The sequence below is a fragment of the Triticum urartu genome, chromosome 2, assembly GCF_003073215.2.
Source record: "Triticum urartu cultivar G1812 chromosome 2, Tu2.1, whole genome shotgun sequence".
Lineage (NCBI taxonomy): Eukaryota > Viridiplantae > Streptophyta > Magnoliopsida > Poales > Poaceae > Triticum > Triticum urartu.
This window is the reverse complement of record NC_053023.1, coordinates 506,878,539-506,884,538: the sequence shown is the minus strand read 5'-3', so window position 1 is coordinate 506,884,538 and position 6,000 is coordinate 506,878,539.

Genomic DNA, 6,000 nt, shown 5'->3' with positions numbered 1-6,000 from the left:
TGCTGGTAGCGAGCAGCTCGCACAGCAGCCTGGAGACGGTCTTCCTCAAGGAGCAGCGCGTCATCTTGCCGCAGCCGCTCTTGCTCGAGCTCATCATAAGCGAGCACTCGAGGTGACCCGCATACGAGTTCCGTGGGGGTAACTGCCTCTGCTCCATAGACTAGAGCAAAGGGTGTCTGTCCAGTGGCTCGATTTGGCGTCATTCTGATCGACCAAAGAGCCACCGGTAGCTCCTCGATCCAGTTTCTTCCGCACTTGTGCAGCCTGTCGAAAGTTCTGGTCTTGAGCCCGCGCAGCACTTCAGCATTTGCCCTCTCCGCTTGACCGTTGCTTCTCGGGTGAGCAACAGAAGCGAAGCAGACCTTGGCGCCAAGATCTTGGACGTATTGCATGAAGGTGCGGCTTGTGAATTGTGTACCGTTGTCGGTGATTATCCGGTTAGGGATCCCGAAGCGGCAAACAATCGACCTGAAGAACTTGACGGCTGACTGTGCGGTCACCTTCCTCACTGGTTCCACTTCCGGCCACTTTGTGAACTTGTCGATTGCGACGTACAAGTACTCAAAGCCCCCGACAGCTCGGGGAAAGGGGCCGAGGATGTCGAGCCCCCAGACCGAAAATGGCCAGGATAAAGGGATCGTTTGGAGAGCTTGAGCTGGCTGGTGTATCTGCTTGGAATGGAACTGGCACGCTTCACACTTGGTTACTTGTGCAGTTGCATCCTGGAGGGCTGTTGGCCAGAAGAAACCTTGCCGTAATGCTTTGCCGACAAGTGCTCTTGCACCAATGTGGTGACCACATATGCCTCCGTGTATCTCTGCCAACAGCTTTTGTCCGTCTTCCCGGGGAATACACTTCAATTTCACACCGTTGAGTCTTCTTCTGTACAGTGTCTTGTCGACAAACTAGTACATACTTGACTGCCGGGCTACTCTTTCCGCTTCTTCTTGTTGTCGTTCTTGAAGGACTTGGCGCTGATCGCGACGAGCTCGCGGATCTGACGACGCGGTGGAGTCGCTGTCGAGGTGGACCCGGCGAGTCGGCGATCTTGGCCTTCGAGGTGGAGAGTGCACAGTAGTTGCACCCCCACCAGTCTTGTCGTCTCCGGCTTGTGCCTGGCTGGCACGCCGCGGCTGAGACGCGCTCGGCTGCCGTGGAGCGTCGCCGTTGGCGAAGCCGATGAGACTCTGGATAGTGGCCCTCCAGTCGTCGACCTTGTCCGCCGCTGGAGGGTAGTCTAGGAGCAGCTGAGCTCGTGCCAATGCTTCTGCTGCGGTGGCGGGTGGCGGTGGCGAACGGTGTGAGGAGCGGGATATGCTCGGACTTCTAACTACGTTAGAAGGAGCAGTATCTCGCCCAGGCGACCGTGTCTCGCTCGCGCCAGCAGGTTGACGTGCATGGTGGTCCTGAGCGCTCCGAGATCCACCAGCACGACCTTGGTCTAGCGAACGCATGGTACCGTGAGTACCATGATGCTGCCGGTCCCGCGCCTCCTGAGATGGGCGCGGTGCATGCACGGACGCCGAGGTCTTGGAGTGCGCCCGGTCATTATGGGAGCCGGCTACGCGCCGGTGGGCAGCGCAGCCTTGTCCTGGGACCTGGCAGCACCGTGAGTCCCCTCGTCGACGCGTGTTCTTCCGCCGGCGCCTGCCCCACCAACCGTTTGCTCCGGCGGTGGCAGGCTCGGCGCGGACGGAGCAGCGGCCTCCGAAACTTTCTTCTTCGGCGGCATGTTGATGAAGATGTTGAAGATCTGGCTCGCGAGAACGCCGGATCTGATGTTGATGAAGATGAAGAAAATCTAGCTCGCAAGAACGCCGGATCTGGTTCACACAACTTCGACGCCCCCTACCTGGCGCGCCAGAGATGCCGGGGTTGCTGATCCACGGGCACCTATGGGACCGGCGGACCGGATCCCTTTCGGTTCGGCGGGGGGCGGAGGTCGCGCAAAGAGCAGATCGAGGCGGAGCACGCGAGCGGTTTACCCAGGTTCGGGCCGCACGGATGCGTAAAACCCTACTCCTGCTTTGTGGTTTGTATTGATTTCTAGCTCGGGAGCGCGGAGTGCTACAGTACACACCGGCGGCTAGCAAGACCGAGCGTGGGTGGACGAACTGGCTGAAAAAAAACCACCCCCCCTCGTTGCACTCGGGCCTCCTTTTATATGCTCAAGGGGTTACCGACATAGCAACGGGGGGCAAAAATGTAAAAGTGGTGGTTGGTACAGCTACCTGTACAGTGTTATCATACCTAACCCTGGCGGCAGGGGACAAGGGCATTAATTGCCCGTCTGTGTCGCCTAAACAGTACCGAAATGGACCGCTAGGGACGCCACCGTTTGCCACGATGGTTACCTTGTCAGCGCCTGCTTGCCATGATGGTTATCTTGTCAGCGCCGGCTTGCCACCGCGCACCCCTAGCTGCACGGCCTCTCTGCCACGTGTGCTTGGGAGGGTCCCAGAGCGGCACGTTGGCAGGTGGGATGGAGCGCGGGCACGGAGTGGGGGTTTCCCGCGGCAAGCTCCTTGCCGCGGTCGTCGCCTTGTCGTATTCGGGAGCTTGTCGCTCACCGGGCCTTGCCGGGACGCGCGGCGCGTCGCGGCAAGCTTTCTTGGTATGCCTTGAGTGGCCTTCCCGGCAAGCTCCTCTTGCCGGGGTCTTGTCTTCTTCCCGGCCAGCTTCTCTCGCCGGGGCCTTGGTTTTAGTACTTTGTTCTTGAATGGTCTTCAAAGTAGCCGCGGAGGGTCTTGGCGGCCACCGCGGCAAGCCTTGCCGCGGGATGCTGCGACTGCCCGTGCACAAGTTCGGGGTACTAGGGTACCCCTACTCTAGTACATCGACACCTTGCGTGCAAACATGCTATTAAAATGGTTGTGATGTGCTATGATAGGGTGGTATCCTCTTTCGAACGATTCGAGTGGCTTGACTTGGCACATGTTCACGCATGTAGTTGAAACAAAATCAACATAGCCTCTATGATATTTATGTTCATGGTGCATTATATCCTACTCATGCTTGCATCCGGTGTTGATTAATTTTAATGCATGTTCATGACTGTTGTCGCTCTCTAGCTGGTCGCTTCCTAGTCTTTTTCTAGCCTTCACTTGTACTAAGCGGGAATGTTGCTTGTGCATCCAATTCCATAAACCCCAAAGTTGTTCCATATGAGTCCACCATACCTAACTATATACAGTATATACCTGCCGTTCGAAGTAAATTTGTATGTGCCAAACTCTAAACCTTCAAATAAGCATTCTGTTTTGTATACTCGAATAGCTCATGTATCAACTAGGTTTGTGTGTATCTTCCATGCTAGGAGGGTTATTCTCAAGAGGAGTGGACTCCGCTCCTCAATCACGAGAAAAGGGCTGGCCACCGGGATGCCCAGTCCCATGCTTTATGCAAATCAATCAAAATAACTGCAAACAAAACTCCCCCGGGACTCTTGTTAGTTGGAGGCACTCGTTGTTTCGAGCAAGCCATGGATTGATGCTTGTTGGTGGAGGGGGAGTATAAAATTTACCATTATGTTTGGGAACCGCCTATAATGTGTGTAGCATGGAAGATATCGAGATCTCTCGGTTGTTATGTTGACAATGAAAGTATACCGCTCAAAATATTATTCATATCTATTTCAAAACTAAGCTCTGGCACCTCTACAAATCCCTGCTTCCCTCTGCGAAGGGCCTATCTATTTACTTTTATGTTGAGTCGTCACCCTCTTATTAAAAAGCACCAGTTGGAGAGTGCACCACTGTCATTTGCATCCATTAATTTTAGTTTACATTGAGTATGACTTGACTGGATCTCTTTTACCATGAATTACAATGTCTAGTCAGTGTTTGATCTTTAAAGGTGCTCTGCATTTATGTTTTGCGGTCTCAGAAAGGGCTAGCGAGATACCATCTTGTCATATCATGATTATTTTGAGAAAGTGTTGTCACCCGAGATTTGTTATTATTGCTCGCTAGCTGATTATGCCATTGATATGAGTAAACTTGAGACCTAAATGTTATTGTGAATATGGTTAGTTCATAATCTTTGCTGAAAACCTGAATGTTGGCTTTACATATTTACAACAACAAGAGCAAACAGAGTTTGTAGAAGTTTTTCTTTACCACTTTCAGTTTATCAACTGAATTGCTTGAGGAAAAGCAAAGGTTTAAGCTTGGGGGAGTTGATACGTCTCCGTCGTATCTACTTTTTGAAACACTTTTGCCCTTGTTTTGGACTCTAACTTGCATGATTTGAATGGAACTAACCCTGACTGACACTGTTTTCAGCAGAATTGCCATGGTGTTATTTTTGTGCAGAAATAAAAGTTGTCAGAATGACCTAAAAACCAATGGAGAATTATTTTGGAATATATAAAACATACTAGAAGAAAGATCCACGTCAGGGGGCCCACCACCTGTCCACGAGGGTGGGGGCGCGCCCTACCCCCCTGGGCGCGCCCCCTGCCTCGTGGGCCCCCTGACGCTCCACTGACCTCAACTCCAACTCTATATATTCGTGTTCGGGGAGAAAAAAAATCAGAGAGAAGGATTCATCGCGTTTTACGATACGGAGCCGCCGCCAAGCCCTAAACTCTCTCGGGAGGGCTGATCTGGAGTCCGTTCGGGGCTCTAGAGAGGGGAATCCGTCGCCATCGTCATCATCAACCTTCCTCCATCACCAATTTCATGATGATCACCGCCGTGCGTGAGTAATTCCATCGTAGGCTTGCTGGACGGTGATGGGTTGGATGAGATTTATCATCTAATCGAGTTAGTTTTGTTAGGGTTTGATCCCTAGTATCCAATATGTTCTGAGATTGATGTTGCTATGACTTTGCTATGCTTAATGCTTGTCACTAGGGCCCGAGTGCCATGATTTCAGATCTGAACCTATTATGTTTTCATCAATATATGAGAGTTCTTGATCCTATCTTGCAAGTCTATAGTCACCTATTATGTGTTATGATCCGTTAACCCCGAAGTGACAATAATCGGGATACTTACCGGTGATGGCCGTAGTTTGAGGAGTTCATGTATTCATTATGTGTTAATGCTTTGGTTCGATACTCTATTAAAAGGAGGCCTTAATATCCCTTAGTTTCCATTAGGACCCCCTGCCACGGGAGGGTAGGACAAAAGATGTCATGCAAGTTCTTTTCCATAAGCACGCATGACTATATTCGGAATACATGCCTACATTACATTGATGAACTGGAGCTAGTTCTGTGTCACCCTAGGTTATGACTGTTACATGATCGATCGCATCCGACATAATTCTCCATCACCGATCCAATGCCTACGAGCTTTTCCTATATTGTTCTTCGCTTATTTACTTTTCTGCTGCTACTGTTACCATCACTACAAAACCCAAAAATATTACTTTTGCTACCGTTACCTTTTCCTATCGTACCACTACTATCATATTACTTTGCTACTAAATACTTTGCTGCAGATATTAAGTTTCCAAGTGTGGTTGAATTGACAACTCAGCTGCTAATACTTGAGAATATTCTTTGGCTCCCCTTGTGTCGAATCAATAAATTTGGGTTGAATACTTTACCCTCGAAAACTGTTGCGATCCCCTATACCTGTGGGTTATCAGTTTACGATCTTTAGATCATGTTGCTTATAATGAAAACCTTAGAAAAAAAGGTTCCTACCGATGTTCTAGTTGATAGGATTTCTGAGTTTAATGATAATTTTGCTATCCAGAACAATGGGTTAGGTTTTTCTCTTGAACAAAGACTTATGTCTTTTTGCCAAAAGAATGCTTATAATGATGAATTGGTTGTGCAATATGAGGGGCCAAAGGAGGAACCAATACCTCCCGAGATTGATCTTGGGGACTTTTTGTTGGGGAACATAGTAATTTCAAAAAATTTCCTACGCACACGCAAGATCATGGTGATGCATAGCAACGGGAGGGGAGAGTGTGATCTACGTACCCTTGTAGACCAACAGCGGAAGCGTTGTGACAACGCGGTTGATGTAGTCGTACGTCTTC